This window comes from Vigna unguiculata, chromosome 11 (assembly GCF_037176805.1).
Source record: "Vigna unguiculata cultivar grain cowpea cultivar isolate G323 ecotype 2 chromosome 11, ASM3717680v1, whole genome shotgun sequence".
NCBI lineage: Eukaryota > Viridiplantae > Streptophyta > Magnoliopsida > Fabales > Fabaceae > Vigna > Vigna unguiculata.
The window spans coordinates 39,083,405-39,103,118 of NC_140802.1; the positions used below are offsets into that span (position 1 = coordinate 39,083,405).

General features: G+C 29.5%; 1 pseudogene; it reads left to right on the forward strand.

Annotated features, from left to right (window-relative positions):
* Positions 1–12,427: 12,427 nt before the first annotated feature.
* On the forward strand, positions 12,428–13,404 carry LOC114170073 (NDR1/HIN1-like protein 1 pseudogene; annotated as a pseudogene).
* The last annotated feature ends 6,310 nt before the right edge of the window (positions 13,405–19,714 follow it).

The following is a 19,714-nucleotide window of genomic DNA, read 5'->3' on the forward strand; positions in this document are numbered from 1 at the left end:
CGAAGAAACTCACTCCCAAGTTGGCTGTGAAGTTGTTTTGGAATGTTGTGGTTTTGAGAACGGAAATGGAGGTTGATTGAAGAGTGAAGGAAGAGGTGAGGGGAATGAAGAACAAGGCTATTGAAAAGGTGATGAACAAGATCATCCATTCGCCAAGAAATGCAAAGAAAGTAGTGGCTGCGGTGTAGCTGCTTTTGGACGTGAAATCTTCAAAGTAGTGTAGATTTGATTCATTTTTTTCATCGTCCATTAGAAAGATTGGTGCAAGAACCACAAGAGACGATAATTGCATACAAGAAGTTCTCAAAATCCAAGATGAAAGATGAAGATATATGCACTAAACTGTTTGAAATATACGGAAGTATTCAAATATATCATCTGGTGTTTTAAAATATCTCAAATGATATTTTAGAATTTTTTCTATTTTATATTTTGATTTGTTTACTTGTATATGACTTATAAATTCCTAATATGCTTTTTTTTTTTTTTAAATATTGCAATGTGTGTTTTTCTAAAGAACTGTATTGAGAATAAATTTTGTTTCAAATTGGCGACTCTTTGTAATTCGATGAGATTTTCATTGGAAAGAAGAATTCACACGCAAAAATTAGAATGGCTTGAGTAATTAACACATGACCATATCCCATATAGAGATTCAATGGTATCACTTAAAGTATTATATATATATATATATATATATATATATATATATATATATGTTTTTTTAAAATATATCTTTAGTTTTTCAAAATTTTAATATAAAATTAAAATATATTTATGTTTCAAACTTTGATACAGTACTGTCTTTAACTTTAAAAATAAAATATAATTTTTTTAATCTATGCACTAGTGCAGAATTCCCATTTTACCTCACCTTATATGTCTCCGTTGGCCAAGAACCGAAGCATATAATGGCGCGGTGGCATTTTTTCAATTAGAACCAAGTTTTAGGCTTCGATTCTCCAAATACCCGAAGCCAAAGAGGGGTATAGGCCGCGGTTCGCTCAAAACCGGTGCCAAAGAGGGGTATAGGCCTCGGTCCAGTAGGACCCGAAGCCAAAAAGTGGCTGGAAGTCAGGGTATAGGCCTCGGTCCAATAGGACCCGAAGCCAAAAGGGGGTCAATGGCTTCGGTTCTTCTAACAACCGAAGCCATACGGTTTATTTAGGGTTCGAAAATCGCGAACCCTTCTTCCTCCCCGTGCCAGCCTCTGCAATTCCTCTCTCTCTCTTTGCTGCCTCTCTCTCTCCGTTGCACCCACTGCCACCACACCCTCCGGCCACCGTCGACCTCCTTCGGCCAGTGCAACCACCACGCGAGCGAGCGCCCTCCATTTCGCGTCTCTCTTTGTCGCTCTCTCTCTCTCTCGCGCACTCTCTCTCTCTCTCCGCTGCACCCACTGCCACCACACCCTCCGGCCACCGTCGACCATCTTCGGCCACTTGCGACCACCTCTGGCCAGTGCAACCACCACGCGCGAGCCCCATCCATTTCGCGTCTCTCTCTGTCGCTGTCTCTCTTGCGCGGTCTCTCTTCCTCCGCTGCACCCACTGCCACCACACCCTCCGGCCACCGTCGACCACCTCCGGCCACCTGCGACCACTTCTCAATTTTTTTCGGGCAATTGTAGTACTGCCATTCCTCCAAGGTAAGTTTCTAACTCGTTTTTGTTTCATTTTCTATTTTGTATATATTATTTTTGAATTTCGATTATTTCAAGTATTGATTTTCATTGGAATTGAAATTGTTTGGATTGTTTGTATATACTATGAGTTAGCCTTAGTTTCCAGTTTGAGATTCAATACGAAAATTATGTATTGTCCCCAAATTTTCATTTTGACGAAACTACTTATTTTTTAATTAGATAAAAGGGGATACAATACTAATAATTTAAATGTATTGAATCTTGAATTGTCCAATTGGATAGTTTAAGAAGATAAATCACTTTTTAGTAGTTTATTAGTGCATATATATTTTAAAATACATATCTTAAAATTCATGAATATTTGTCAATTGTGTTTTGTATTGATCTTCAGGTGCATATTTGATTGTGGTTTATAATCACTTTCATTTCGTGTATCCTGAAGGCCAATGCGAAATGCTGGCAAAATTTCGTGAAATTTAATATATGTATTTTAAAAGTAATATGTACCAATAAAATAAAGAAAGTGAATCTTCTTAAATGGGATAGGGTCACACCTTGATTACGACGTGAGCATTGATTCAAAGATTACTGAAATTGTTCACGCGATTTCAGTATGGATCGAGATTGGATTAATTTACCACGTATCAGCGCTGAGTATGAGAATGGAGTAGAAGAATTTATAAAATTTACGCAACGTTATGAGGGGAGAAGTGATGATGAGGTGAAGTTCAGATGTCCTTGTATCAACTGTTTGAATGGAAGAAAATTGAATGCAACTCAAGTTAGGGAACATCTTATTTGTGATGGTTTCCTTAAAAGTTTTACAATATGGACATGGCACGGCGAATTAATACACATTCCAACTATTTCTCGAACTGAATATCTTGCCAATTCCTCCATGAAAGAGCGAAGAAAAGAGTTACGGGAAGAGCGACGGGAAGAGCGATGTGAAGAGCGAGTAGAAGAAGACAATATGGAGGACATGATACGGGATGTGTATAAGATGATGTCTGTTGATGCGGAAACTCCGTTGTATGTTGGTTCAACTAAGTTCACGCGATTATCAACGATTTTAAGACTTATGAATTTGAAAGCAACCAATGGTTGGACAGATAAAAGCTTCACAGAATTGCTCGTGCTATTGAATGAAATGCTTCTCGAAGGAAATACTCTACCCACTCGAAACTATGACGCCAAGAAAATTCTTTGTCCGATGGGTATGGAGTATAAAGGGATACACGCATGTCCTAATGATTGCATATTATACAGAAAAGAATTTGAAGATTTGAAAAAATGTCCAAAGTGTGGGTCATCACGGTACAAGCAGAAAAGAAACAGTGAAGATAATGGTCAAATAGAGAAGGAAGGATCTGCTTTGAAAGTAGTCTGGTACCTTCCAATCGTGCCCAGACTTAAGCGTTTGTTTGCAAATCCTAAAGACGCTAAAAACCTTAGATGGCATGCAACTGAGAGAAGATGTAACGGACTCCTTCGTCATCCAGCTGATTCAATGCAATGGAAAAATATTGATCAGGAATTTCCCAAGTTCGGTGAAGAATGTAGAAATATTCGTTTTGGCTTAGCTACTGATGGAATGAATCCATTTGATAATTTAAGTACAAACCACAGTTGTTGGCCTGTTATATTATTCATTTACAACTTATCTCCTGGACTCTGCATGAAGAGAAAATACATGATGTTGTCTATGATGATATCTGGTCCAAAGCAGCCTGGAAATGACATAGATGTATATCTCAATCCTCTAGTTGAAGACTTGAAGTTGTTGTGGGTTGATGGTGTTGAAGTATTTGATGTTGTTGCTTCTGAAACTTTCATGATGCATGCAATGTTATTTTGCACCATTAATGACTTTCCAGCTTATGGTAATTTGTCAAGGTACAATGTTAAGGGTCATAAAGCATGTCCTATATGTGAAGAAAACACTGCATCTCATCAATTGAAAAACGGAAGGAAGACCGTGTATCTGCGCCATCGAAGGTTTTTACAAGTTAATCATCCTTATCGAAGGTTAAAGAAAGCATTCAATGGACATCAAGAGAATGACAAAGCACCGACTCCATTAACTGGCATTCAAATTCATGAAAAAGTTAATAAAGTACATCATGTATTTGGTAAAACGTCCAAGAAGTCATCTGCATCGAGCCCTTGGAAGAAAAAATCAATATTCTTTGACCTTCCATAACAATAAATTTATTTTCTTCTCAGACATCATTGGCAATTACTTGTGGTTTCCCTAAGGGAGAACCTTGCTGTGTGGTTTTGCTCTTTGCATCGCCCTCCTCCCAACCATCTTAGACAAATGATAGATTGGTAAGAAACCTAATCTCAATCTTATGAAAATGACATGTTATATAAAAGTATCCTAACTTATTCCCTTTATCATAGTTCAATTATTGGACATAAAATGTTGTCAGGGAGATCAACGACTAAGGCAAAATGTCTTGCATGGTGTTCCCTCCAGGTTTGATATTTCTATCCATATATTTATAATTATTTGATTTGATTTTCTTCATTAATTGATTTTAATGTTGTTGATATAATGCAATGTAATAGACAAACCGGCTCATATGAGTGCGGTTACTATATAATGTAATGGATGACAACAATTGTGTGTGCTCGTATTACAACTAATTGGGACAGGATAATATATTTTTGAATTAAAACAATTACTTTGCAATATTCTAAAGTTTGGTATACTAAAGTTGTCTTTCTATATACTAACTTAATGTCTTATTTTGCAGACATTCAAGAGTCCTTTGCCAATTCCCGCAAAGTCCATAAAGTTTGGTAGGATAGCATGTGCAAAATTCATAATTCAAATGTACAATAGTATTGATTAGGATATATGTATTTCGATTGTGTACATTTCAATTATCTTTTAAATGTTTTTGGATTATGGATGTTTGAGAAAATATTCTGTTATGGTTGTGCTGCTGTCTGAAAAATATATGCAGGTCTGAAAATTATATGAATGTGGAAATATATATAAAACAGGAAATTTATTTTTAAAAAAAAAAGCAGGGGAATATGCCTCGGTTCTTACCAAGACCGAGGCAAAAAACTCACATATGGCCTCGGTTCCAACCATAACCGAGGCCAAAAAGCCTGCGAAAATTTGAATTAAAAAAATATATTTATCACCTATGGCCTCGGTCCTAACTGACCCGAGGCAGAAAGCTGTGTATATGGCACCGGTTTCAAAACAATCGAGGCATAAAACTGGGTCTATGGCTTCGGGTGACAACCGAGGCCAAAAGGTGTACCTTTTGGCCTTGCCCTAATATGCCTCGGTTCCAGACCCGAGACAAAATGTGGAAAATAACCGGGACAAAAAGCCCTTACTACACTGGTGATGTTAAACAAAATTATGAGCTAAATAGTGTCTTAAAGTGAAGTTTGAGTTATTTACACTTTTTTACAAGTTACAGTTTTAATATTAGTATGAAATATTGTTTAACAAATAAAAAAATTAATGACATTGGATTTTTTTATTAAAATATATTAAAGTTTGAAATTATATTCTAATTTTCCATCAAACACAAATTTTAATAATACCTGTTTTAACGTACAAATTTAGAATTATTTCTCTTGTTATATATTATTACAAGAAAATATCTTATTAACAATTATTTTTAATGAATAAAAGTCGTTAATCATTATAGTAACCAATTTAGATACCAATTTACAAAATAAAAAATATTAGTTACTAAAATAATCATTGTTATAAATAAAAAATTATAGTTGGTCACTAATTAATTAGAAACTAATTTAGAAACCAATTTTTTTATACCAAAAATTTAGGTAGTTAATGTTTAATGACAATTTTTCCTTTGGTAACTAAAGTTTGGATAAAGTTTGGATAACATTTAGGGTCAATTATAAATTTTTTATTTATAATAGTGTATATTTTAGTAATTAATAATTTTTATTTTATAATTTAATTTTTAAATTGATCAATAATTTTTTATCATTAAAATTTATTATTTATAAAGGATTTTTTGTCCTGTACTATTACGAGACAATCTTTCAAAGTCTAAATAATTTCAATACAGATAATTATAACTACATAAAATACCTTTTCTCTTAGATTCTATTGAGTCTTAGATTCTATTGAGGACTTAACAACTAATGACTACTTGATCAGAGGGGTAAAGAAAAAGATATATATTTCTGGTATTCTCTTTAATTTTAAGTTGCTACAGTTCAACCTCATATCCCATGGGTGCAACTACTTACCTCTGTTATTTATGATCCAACATCAACGTAATGTTCTTTCGATTTCTTCAAGACTATATTTGATGAAAGATATTTTTCTTTTCAAATGGAATAACATATATGTGATAAAAAAAAGCTCTTCAAATATTAAACTCAAATTCAAACTCAAGACTATATATTAAATTGAAAATAGTAATTTTTTCAGTAGTTTTTTGAGAGTAGTAATTTTCTCCTTTGCTAAGGAATCCAAATATAAAACTTTTTTGTTTCATTAATTACAATTACGACAATGGTATTTTACTTAATTTCATTTATTAATATATTTCAATTTATTTTTATTTCATAGTTATTATTTATATATTTTTAACCTTTTCTATAGTTTAAAAATATAGTAATATATATATATATATATATATATATATATATATATATATATATATATATATATAAACCAAACAATATGTCAAAGTAAGATTATAAAATACCCATTTAGAAATATCTTTATTTTTATAAAGTTATCTTCACAAGTTATAATAAAAAGAATGTTTCAATGATTTTAGATGTTTATATATTTCGATATTGCTAATACTTAAATTTATTTCATATATAAGGCTAATTATCACACTCTTGCAGATTTTCTTAAAAAATTAAATATTTATTTGATTTGATATATTTGAGTGTCCCATAAATGTGTACTGGTTTTGTATTTCCTTAATTATGTTAATCCCTCTTATTACAAACTTTGATTCCTTCACAGTATACACCCAACATCGTATACAAATACAAAAATCTTAAAATGTTAAAGATTTTTGGATTGAAAATATTCTTTACCTTCTCTTTTATCATAAGCTTTTCCTTCCCTCCATTGGAATCTCACATGAATGAATGTGTGAGAAAGGGTATCATGTGACTGTGTTTTGCTTTATTCCAATATGGCTTTTGTATTTTGTCTGTTCCCTTTAATTTTGAATCATTTTGTGAAGAAAAAAAGATCCGTTATCTTTTTGTTGTGTTATGGGATATACAAAGTGTAGGATCCAAGAAAATTCCACTTCCCCTTTTCTTTATTTGTAAGATTGAAAGACATTCATAAACAAAAGAAAAAAAAATAGGCACAAGAAGATAAATATGATGCATATATCAAAATATTGAACTTTGTTTGTTTGTTCTGGAGGCATATCCTTAGCTTGTGTGAGCCAAAAGGCCTTCATCTTTTTTTATTCGATATATAATGGAGTTAAAAAATAATAGTTTCCAAGAAATTGAGCGTATCTTAGGACACATGAGTGAATAAATGCTGCAGATACATGTTTGAGTTGCATGTTTATGGAAGTGACACTGGAAATATAGAAAATGTCGAAGCAGTGGGTGAAAATTTTTGAAGTCAGACAAAAGAGAAGTACTTGTTTGTTTTGTGATTTCTTTTGGAAGTTAAAACTTATACATTAAGGCAAAGAAATAGATTTAAAATAGTTGGAGATTTTGTTGAGTAATCTTATATTATCTTCTTGTCTTTTATTAATTTTATTTAATTTGATTTGACATGTAATTCTTACAAATTAAAGCACATGTGTACTTTGCACCTCTGCATATGTAGAAGTTTCTCGATGAACAGGGTATAAAATAAGTTTGATGTGATGGTGAAATATAGTTTCTGATGTTAAAAATTAAAAATTAAAAATCATCAAGTCGTGTTCTTTTTTTTTTCTACCTATCTTTTTGTGGAGGATGGTTTCTTCTGTTTGTTTTAATTTATTTAAAAAGATTTGTAAGAATAAATTTGATTAGAAAATTATGTCATATTTATGCGGTGCTCGTTTGGAGGATATTATCCCATATTTATGAGGATGAATTATAATAAATGTATGAAAGCGTGGATTTACGGAATATCACCATTATCTTATTCTTTTTGAGAAGCGAATATTTGAAGGTGATTGTTTCATTTTTACCGGTTTATCTCCTGTATGTTTTAGGTGAGTGCAATTTTGTTATTTGGGTGAACCATTCAGTATATATTGATGTTTTGTAGGTGTGTGCGAAAAGTGTGTGAAATAAAGTGGTGAGTGAGTGTGTCAATTACATAATCGGTGTTATGTATCGGTGTTATGTGTGAGTGTGTGTGAGTGGTGGTCCTGTGTGAGTACGTAGGTACCGGTTATATAATTGATACCGGTGTTGTGAATGTGTCATAGAGTATCGTGTGTGTACGTGATGATTATTAGGGATGTCAATAGAGTGGGAAGGGTATGGGTAGTAACTCCCTTGCATCCTATTTGTTGGTTGTCCTTTGGTTGTCTCGTACCTGTACTCATATCAGTCGGGTATCTGTTATATGGGTACCCGTCTATTTTTTTCATATTCGCGAGTATCCATGAATACTCGTGAGTATTTATAAAATTATTTAAAATATAAATATTTAATTATAAATTCAAATAAAATAAAATAAAATACATCACTATCATAAATTTTAAATAAAGTTCAAACAAACTCAAGTCCATACAAGTCCAAATAATCATAATAAATATAAGATGACATTCAATAAATTTTAAATAAAGTTCAAACAAACTCAAGACCATATCATAAAAATAAATATAAAATGACATTTAATACAATGAAATTTTTTTAATTAATGCTTTAATCAACAAGCTCACTTTCTCCTATTGATTTTTGAGAAAAAATTAGGTCAAAATATTTTTTACTAATATATATATATATATATATATATATATATATATATATAAAGGTATTTTTGTGAATTAAAGTTTAGCGGGTACGGGTATCCACGGATACGAATACTATGATATCCGTACCCGCCCCGTTAACATACGGGTATCAAAAATACTCATACCCATAGATAGCAGATATCCATTTTTAATATTCGTTTCCTACCCATTGCGGGTTTTATCCACAGATATCCACGGGTACGAATATTTTTGACATCTCTAATAATTATTTTATTCAAATTAAATTTTATTAATTTTTTATTATTTTTAATTTTATTTTTTATCACATCAAATTATAAATTTTTTTATCACAAAACTACTAATATTGTCTTAATTAGTTCTATGTAATGCAATTTTGGAAGAGAAAGCTAGGGATTTTAAAAATCCACCGACTGAATAGTTGAAATGAAGTCCCACGTAGTCCGGTCTATTCCAAATTATAACAATGGCTCTTCACTGTTCTCCAAATTTCTAAGTATAGTACTTCTATTAATGCACATCAACACATATGGCATAATAATTAATGAAACCATCTAACACCCTTATATCACATGCCACAGACAACTTCTGACAACTATTTACTCATAAATGTTCCAACAGTAAAACAATGCAACTCTCTAGTTATATCAACTTCACACAACTGAATCATATTTTCAGAATCTCTCTGGCTTATAATTTTAAAATACAATTATATTATATTTCTTTTAACCACCCATTGTTAAAAAAAATTAACAATTAAAAGAAAAAAAAATTATTTTAATTGTTTAGGAACTTCTCATAGTCAAAAATACCCTCAAACAAATTTTAATAAATTGATTTGTTTAATTTTATTCATATTGTAGGTGTATTCATTTTTCAAATCTAATGATGTACAATTTTGACATTTTTATTATATTCTTTTGTACAAATTTATTGTGCAAAAGAATTAGGAAGCGAAAAAATAAAGCGTAAATTTTGTGTTTTTCTGGAAGTAAGAGAGGATGATAACAAACGATGATTAGCGAAATTCTTTCTGAATGTCATTTCGTTGAATATGATGATATCTGAGGGTGATGTAGTTAAATTTACTAAATTACTCTCATCACATGTTTTGTTTTCTTGTACATGGTGAAGAGACCATGTACTGTGCTAGTGAAATGTGATGGAGTCCATATGAAGAAGACAGAGAAGACCAACCATGAAACGATTCTCTTGCATTGGAACGATTCCATGTGGTGGCACTTGAAATGATTTCACTACATTGAAATGATTTCATGTGTGTTGCATGTGTTGCTTAAAACAATTTCATGTTTGCTTCGAATGATTTCACATTGCTTGGAACAATTCCACCAACAATCACACATAGAGAGGAACGATTATGCAAGGATGGAACGATTCCTCCACCACACTATAATACAAATTTATTACTTCTAAAATTAGTATTAAAAACAAAATTAAATATTCATGTAAATAAATTATTTCCAACCTAAACATATAAATGTTAAAATTAATTTCATACCAAATATATTGTATTTTTTATTTTTTTATAAATATTTTTTTTATAATTTTATTCATTCAATAAAATAATTGTAAATTATGTATACACCATTTTATATTACTTTTAACACCAGAGATAATGTTGTAATTTAATTTTTTTATCCATTAATTTTTTTAATATATCACGAACTTTATTCCCTAATCCACTCCAAAATCATCTCCAAATTCCTTAAAAGAAACAACCAACTTCACCCTCCAATCTATCCAATTTCTTCTTCTCCCTCTCCCCGAAATCAATCTATAAAAAAGAACACACAGTTCATATGTTAGCAATAAAATTAACATATTTTATCCACTATAATTCTTTCATATTCAACAAAATCATAAAGAAGATCATTCTTCATTATGAACCCTTTAATTAATTTTTGCATTTCAAAATTTCCATCTTGGTTAATATTATTATTCATATTTAAATTTGCAATATTTTTGTATGCATAACATACCAATTTAAATAGGAAGTATTTATTTATAATTTAGGATTTTTGCCAATTTTATAAACATGCTCATACTAGTAGATAGTCAAAATTGATATTTAAATCATAAAATCGTAAGATCTTACGATTTTACATCCTATTTATGAGTTAGATTTCATATAACATAGTAGTATGAGTAAGATTGTCATACAAAATTGTAAAATTATATAAATTTAGATTTTCTTCAAATTTTCCGTTACACTGCATCTTCACCTTTTCGAGTAAATAAATTTATCTTATGTACATTGTTACCACATTTCATCTAATTAAACATTAATATAATTCTTGTTAAAATTCATTTTCCAGAAATTAATATAATTAATTATGTTTCCTTTGTAATTTCATTTCAATTCTCTTCGTATCTCCATATTTTATTATCTAAATTTTAAAGATTAAAATGGGATTAACTTATACTCCCACTCAAAATCAATAATTGTTTTATTAGTAAAACATTAGTTATTTTTCACTCACAAAGTAAAAACAATTCTAACATAGTTTTTTCTCCTTGTCCTTGTTTACTGAAAAACATTGTCTCTTCCATATTTGTCTCTTTGAATTCATTTGTGTCTCCTCCTTCAAACATTTATATATTCATTTTATTTACAAAACAAAATGCAAAATCACTGATAATATTTGAATGGTGCATTTCCTATAATGTAAGTGTTTGAAATGGTAGATTATGATTATAAGCCAACCATGAATCTTAAATGGAGTGGATGAACATTTGGTTAAAGGTCAAACCTATAAGATCGTGAAGAATATGATGTTCTTGTTATCCCACCTTTAAATATAAACGAAGATAATGTTCTTATTAAGGTGATTCATGGAAGAGATAAAATTAATGAAAATCCTTTTAATTTTTGTTTTAATTTGAATGATTTATATGAGATGAATTAAGTTTAATGAAATACCGAGAGAGTAATGAATTTTGTAATTTTAAGTTTGATTAAGTACTACATTAATTTTATTTTCATGAATGTTTGTTGATATATACATATATATATATATATATATATATATATATATATATTATATTATGTCTGTGTAAGAATTAAAATCTATAATTCATTTTACAATCTCACAGTTTTATAATTATATGAACCTTTCACGATTATGATCTCGATTTTAACAACCTTATTTCACACTACTAACAAAAACATTTTCCAATGTCATTTTTTTTCTTTTGATTCTAAATATTTACTTATGTGGTAATTTCACATTATATAAGTTATTGCTATTTTGAGTGAACCATAAACTTTTATTCTTGTATAATCTTTTTTCTCTCAGGCACATCATTTATCTTTATCCATATATGCAAGTGAATCAAAATTTTAAGCAATATAGCAGAAAGTGTCCTCTTCACCTTATACCATGAGAATATTGAAGAATGACACTAATTTGAGATGGGTCAAACCCTTCTTCATGAGCTTACTCATGTTTTCCACCTCAAAAAGCAAGTAATTAAACATTATGAGGAAAACATGTTCCGAGGAAATAAAACTAAATCTTCAAATCTAGCTACAAATACAAAGAGAGAAAGATACATCTTGTGAAGAAATCTTAAGCCAACTGGTGCCCTTCACAATTCTCTCTTTTTTTTTTCTTCTACTACTTTTGTTAGACAATTCAAACATTATTGGTCAGTATTAACTTTCATTAACTATACTTATTTAATATTTTATAGAAAAAAAAAATACTAATGCGATAGTACTGAGTTTTAAGTTCTTACATACTCTTAGAACAGGTTACACACGTACTTCTCTTTCCTCACTCTTCTCTGGCTAACTAGGTCTTCACCAATCAAAATAATTTCTCTTTCTCTGAAATCGGCATAGCAGAGTGTACCCCATAAGCAACACCTACATTTTGCATTATTATTATTATTATTATTATTATTTGCATTACATATATACTTACTCACTCATATTCTCACACACGTCCCCCTCCAACCCATTATTCCTCCAAGTAATTCTCCAACAACCACCATGTCCACCAAGGACTGCGGCCACCACCACTCTTCGAGCCGCCGTCTCCTCCGCCTCATTCTCATCGGCGTCGCCGCCTTCATCCTCCTTATCCTCTTCCTTGTCTTCCTCATATGGGTCATCCTCCGCCCAACCAAACCACGCTTCACGCTCCAAGACGCCACCCTCTTCACCTTCAACCTCTCTTCCCCCATCCCCAACACCCTCTCCCTCACCATGCAGGTCAGCCTCTCCGCCCACAACCCCAACTCCCGCATCGGCGTTTACTACCACGCGCTCCGCCTCCACGCCTCCTACCGTAGCCAGCAGATCTCCCTCCCCACCGCCCTCCCCGACACCTACCAGGGCCACCACGACTTCACCGTCTGGTCACCCTTCCTCTACGGTAACACCGTCCCCGTCGCGCCGTTTGTTCTCGCCTCCCTGCAGCAGGACCAGAATGCCGGCACCGTTATGGTCAACGTTAAGATCAACGGGAGGGTCAAGTGGAAGGTTGGAACTTGGGTCTCTGGAAGGTACCACATTTATGTTAACTGTCCCGCGTATATTAGCTTCGCCGGAGATCGGAGCAATGCCGCAGGAGTGAAGTTCCACCTCTTGCAAAGTTGCAGTGTTGATGTGTAGAAGAGGTTTTCAGGTTTTGCTCTGCTGCTTCAACCATCTTTTCACCAGTGTTTTATCTTCTTCTTTTTTTTTTCTCTCTTCTCTTTGTTCTTAGTTTTGTATTTAAATTTTTTAGGAGTGATTACTTGGATAAAGTTTACTTAGGTTTTTTTATGAAATAACTATTCTATTTTCTACGTCAATTTCCACTATTTTTGTTTTCTTTTTTAGTGTCAAGAGAGAAAAAATTACATATGATTTCGGATCAAACATTTTAGTCAATTTTTACACTATACGCACACAAGTTTTTCTATTTAATAAAGTTAATAAGCGGCGTAATTATGGATAATAAACTTATTTTAGGTGTCTATGAGTGTTTAAACTTATTTAACTAATTAATTAATTAGTTAATCGTTGAGCTTAGTTTTGGATTCCCACGAGTTATTTTTGAGAATCCTATAGGAAAACCACGACCTAAAATGGATATTTTCTTATTTTAAATAAAATAATTAATTAATTTATAAGTAAGGTCTATTGACTTGAAATCCATGGAAATTTTTTGTCGTGTATTATATGTGCACTTGACCATGGTTCTCTTGAAGTTCGAGATTGCATCTTGGATCCTTCTACGATTCTGTTTTATGTCTATCGACAATAGATTAGAATTTCATGAAAATAAGAAAAAAAACAAGGGAGTACCCATTTTTCTGACATATTTAATTGTACTTCGAATTTGTTTCATCAATGTTTCCATAGCTTTAGGATCATGTCCTCTGTTTACGCAACACATAGAAAATGATCACATTCCATAACCTAGTATTTAATTTAAGTTTAGAGCGACAACACGTGCCTCACTAGTTCATTTTAATCTTTCTTTTTACTAATACCAAGTGTAGATCAAATTTCTTCATTTCCACCGTTTCCCAAGAATTCATTTCACGATCTTAATTTTCAGAAAAAGACAAACACAAAATTAATTTTTTTTTCCTTTGGTGGACCTCATATGCATGTGGAAATAAAATAATGAAAGGAATCACTGTTGAAAGACAAGTGTTTTGTTTTTTATTTTTTATTTTTTATTTTTTCATTAATTTTTTCAAATCCATCATAGACTAATTATAACTTGTATGAGTGAAAGAAGTGTAAGCATGATTAAATGCATATGAAATGAAGGAAAAATAGTTATGGTGGGTTCAACTTTGTGGAAAGTAAGTTGAAGAGATTCTAAAAGGAAAAATGAATTAACCAGTTCCACCAACTTTCACTACCTCAAGGTGTGGTGGGTCTTAGTTGCAAAGATGGAGGTTGGAACTTTAAAGCATTCTCCATTCCCTTTTAAATGCATCATCATTTATTCATCATCTACCTCCCTCTTTTCATCTTAACTTCTTTTCAAATCTAAGTCTTTTCATTGTGAACATTCATAGAATAAACAACATCATTGTACATGGCACTAGAAGCTTGACAGTTACAAGTTGTTTCAATAGCCTAATTATTGGATATAATCATGTAAGACAAAGTGTTCTTTTGTTTTGCAGATGAATGCATTAGCTTCTTAGAATATATTCTATAAAATTGATAAAAAAAAATTAGAGATAAATTCATGTGTATACGAAGAAATAATATTATATATATATATATATAAAGACATAATATTTAATTTTTCTTGTAGATTATGTTTAATGGACAACATTAACCTGAGAATTGTTACATTAGATTGATAATTGAAACTTAAGATCACAATAAATAAGAATTAGTATATTAGTATTTAGCCAAACATTGATTCAAACCACAGAAAATCGAGAGAATAAGAAATAAAAATTTGAAAATATTTGTAAGTAGATAAGAGGTTAGAAGAAATTGAATTGATATAATTTAATAACTTGATATTATTTTTTTCAAGATTGACTAAAGTAAGAAAACGTTTTTCGCTAACTTTTTTTTTATCAAAAAGAAAATTATATTAAACCGAATATTTAAGATATACACACCGCCGACCCGTGTATGACGAAGTTTTATTTTGTCCTTGTTATCGTATGCAATTACTTATACACCTCACACACTGTAATATTATATATAAATAAGGGTAAAGTTGGTAAAAAGTTATGTATTTTAGTAGTTAATAAAGGGATTCGTATTGACAAGGATAAGATTGGTAACAAATTATATTAACTAGAAATCATTAACAAAACACTTACAAAGATGAATCCTCTTTCAATAGTGAGATGAAAAATGAATTTTTCCTCCTAAGTTTAAGTTGGTTTTTATTTTAAAGAAGAATCTCATATTGATCCATTATAAGTATATATAAGTAGGGCTAATACTTGATTTTTTAAATTGGAAACGCAGACAGAAATGGATAGTACATATTTATCTTGTTTTCGTACTTATTTAAATTTTTGTTTTGATTTAAATTACTAAAATTTATTATTGTAATATATTATATATATATATATATATATATATATATATATATATATTCCTTTTAGTTCCTAGTTTGGTAACAATTCTTTTTGTATGTTTTATATCTACTTCATATCACAAATATACTTTTCCTCCTAACATAATCTTGGTTATAAAAAATTTCTTCTATGCAATCATGTTAAAGTGGTGTAGTCTTTTTTTACTCTCATTAAATCAAATAATTTCTTGGTCATATTTTTTTATTATATCTACTCATTTTTAGTATTTTTATTTAGGATTTATTTATTTTAACACAAAATTTTAAGTTTTCAATTGTATAATTTTTTATTGACCAAGTAACTTTATTTATTCTTGATCCTTAATTTTTATTTTATTTAAATAATATTTGTTTTACTAAAACATTTTTTATTATCTCTCAACATTTATCTAGTTTGATATCTCACAATTTTTATTAGATCTTTAAAATACTTTTTCTCTTATTACATCATATATTTAATTATACATTTGTATTTAGAAAATACATTTGATTTTTATAATTTTTTTAATAATTTTATTCTTTGTTTATTTTATGATGTTAAATACTATTTCAGTGATTTTTTATATATATTTTTTTCTAATTCATTCTCATAAGTGTAATTTTGCCATCATAATTGTATAAAGATGTTTATTTTATTATAACATAGTAATTAATTGTCATAAATATTTTTATTGGTATCCATCATTCATCGAAATTAATATTTATGTCTAAATTTGAGTTATTATTATTATTTTCTATGTGTGATTTTATTTAAGTGGTATATTATAATCTTTATCTATAGCTGTATTTGAAGAGTATTTTCTTATTTGTTGTCTAAATATGTTTTCAAAATTTACCTTTGATATAAAAATAAGAATAAAAATAAAATAAAAAATAAAAAAAATATTTTATCAATATTATTTTTGAAGTGATCCTTTGTTTAAATTTAACCTTTTTTTTATTTGACCATTTTCTTAAATTTAACTACTTTTTAATTAAAAATTACTACAAATAAATAAATACTACTTACAGTAAAATTATTTATATTTAATTTTATAATTATAATAATAACAATAATAATAATTTTATTATTTTTTATTATCGTAAAAAAAAGTAAACACATACACATAGTTAGTATAAAAATAATTCTCGTGATAAAGGAAGTAACAAAAACATTTGAAATCCTTTTAACTTTGTTGTTTGTTTTATTCTTATAATTTTTTTTTAAATAAAGTTTGACTTTATCAACTTTAGTTGATTGGTTATTCTTTTATCTTTTATAATTTGGTGAGAAAATTAATATCGAAGATCAAGATTTACAATAACAAATCCTACAATCTTAACAACAATCAACTGCCTTTAAGATATTTGGGATCTATGTTGTTGATATTTGGAAGGATTAGAGCGAGTACATGTGTGGATAAATATACAATGTTATCTGGTAGGGATGAGAAAAAGAATATATATATATAAATAAAATTTTGACAAGACGAAATAATTAAATATACTCAAATATACATTCACCTCATTCCATTGCCATCTTTAATTAATAGTTATAAACAACAAAATAGTTTTTATTACTATGTTGTGTTAATATGCTGTGAGCCCATCTTAAAAAAAAATGTTTAGAACAAATAGTTCAATTCTACTTACACTTCCTTTTTTACCAATACACACCTCCCATTTTGTTTCAAAAACTATTCGTTAATATAACTTTTCCCATTGTTTAATCTTGTTCTTCCTCATGTTTAACCCTCTTCCAAAAATAAAACACAGTCATGAATATTTTTTCTATGGTAATTATCTTCAAAAAATTACTTCAATGTTTAACTATCATATAATTAATTTTGGGACTCTTTCTTCAATACGCACGAGAAATGTGATTCCTTTTATTTTTGGTAGAAAAATCCATGTCAGAAGGATAAAGAAGTGAGAGGACTTTATTTCATGGTGATAATTTGAGGAAAAAAAGTTTATTTATTAATTACCAAAATCACTTAATAATCATCAAAATTTGTTGATAAATTATAATTACCATCCACTTATTGACGAAAAATTTGTCAATAAAATACTCAATAAATTTTATTAATGATATAAAAATTTGTTAGTGAATACCAATAAATTATGGCCGTCGATATATATTACAATTTAGTCTTATTTTTATTGTTCTTTTTCCTTTTCAATTTCTTTTTTTTTTTCTATTCCTTAACCGTCATCGTTAGCACCACATTTGTTATTGTCGTGTTGTGCTTGTTGCCACATCATGTCTATTGTTGTTGTTGTGTCACGTCCTTTGTCATTTTATCATCGTGTTTGCTTCCACCACCCTTACTCCTTCCTATACCCCTCTTCCTTCGTCATCATCATCATCATCGTCATCGTCATTATCATTGTTATTGGCGTCACCTTCACCATCACTTCCTCTTCCTCCTCTTTCTTCTCATCCATCTTCAATTCATTTATAACAATATATTTTGTTAAATTTGAAAGGAAAATTGGCACTCATTTTACCTACCAACAAATGTTTTAAAAATACATTTACAAATAAATTTACCAAACATATTAAAAAAAATTGAATTACTAGCGGATTTCTCCACAAGTTTTCAAAAAAATTCAATACTGAAAAATCTATAGACGAATCTAAAAGGAAACCCACTATCATGAATTCACTAACAAATTTTACTATAACATGCTAAAAAACAAAAATAAGAACTGTGTCGTCAATTTTATTGAGAATATTTCATTTATTATCAATAAATATTATCAACAAATTCATTCTTCATGAACATTTATATCAATAATAAACTTTTTATTTTATTAATGTATTTTACCAATGATCTATCAATAATTGAAATTATAGTTAGTTAGTAAATTTTGTTTTACATATTTTTTTTATCAGTAAAATAAGTCAATGAGTTTTATTTTATCCACATTTTTTTTCAGTGAATAAAATTATGTAGTAATTATATATATTTTTAGATAAATTAATGTTGAATCTCTCTAATAAAATTCTCTTAAAAGCCATAAAATAATTAAAACTAAATGAAATATTGAAAAAAGAGTTACTTATCCTATCACTCTGTGGCGTTTAGGTTGACTAAATGATAAATTTATCTCAATATTTAACTTCAATGGCCAAACCTTAAGAAACCTCGAATGTATTTTAAATGTTTCCTTGTTCTATTTTGTTATTTTGCATTATAAACTTAATATGCTTTGTTAAATAATGATTTATCATAAGTTTAAATTTGGATAAAATTTGACGTGTTATTTTGTGAAATTTACATTTTTCTATTTTTTTTGGTTTTCTACGGACTGTTAATAGATTATGGGATGATATATCGTTCATTCTCTTTTTCAATGATTATATTTGTCTTGCTTACACTTTTTAACCTATTAATTGTTTTTCGGGAAAACCTTTCTCATTGATTATCAACGAAAAACATGTTAGCACTGCATTTATCCTCACTAAATATATCAATAAATTAAACATAGTTAAATTAATGCCAATATTACCCTAATCTCTCTGTCAATGCAATAACGTCCTCATCATTAATTTAACTTAAAAAATTACATTGCCTCGTTTATAAAAGAATCAAACAAAAAATGTTCAACGTAATGAGCTTTCTTACGGTAACCGGCATAAACACGGGCACAGGCGCGATATGTACGTGTGAACATATTTTTTAAATATGTATGTAATTTATATTAGTAGATGATTATAATAATAAATGAAATAAAAAACACAATAAATTATTATTCTTTACTTATTTTTTTTTATTATGTTCACTTTATCTTAAACTTTTTTTGGAACAAAATGGAAGCTGTAAGTACACATCATTCTCATCATGGTTATCGACTTTTCGGTAACTGTATCATAATAATGACAATGCTTCAGTTACCTTTCTCATTCTTTATTTTCTTTCTCATCTTTTTTGCTTTGGTGGTTTCTATAAAACAGCACAGTGTAAGTCAAGATCGAAAGAGCCAATTTTATCTTTTTTTTTCTTCCTTTGAAACTGTTTACGTCTTACAACTAATGCATTTTTTTTATGTGTTTCTTTAATATTTTA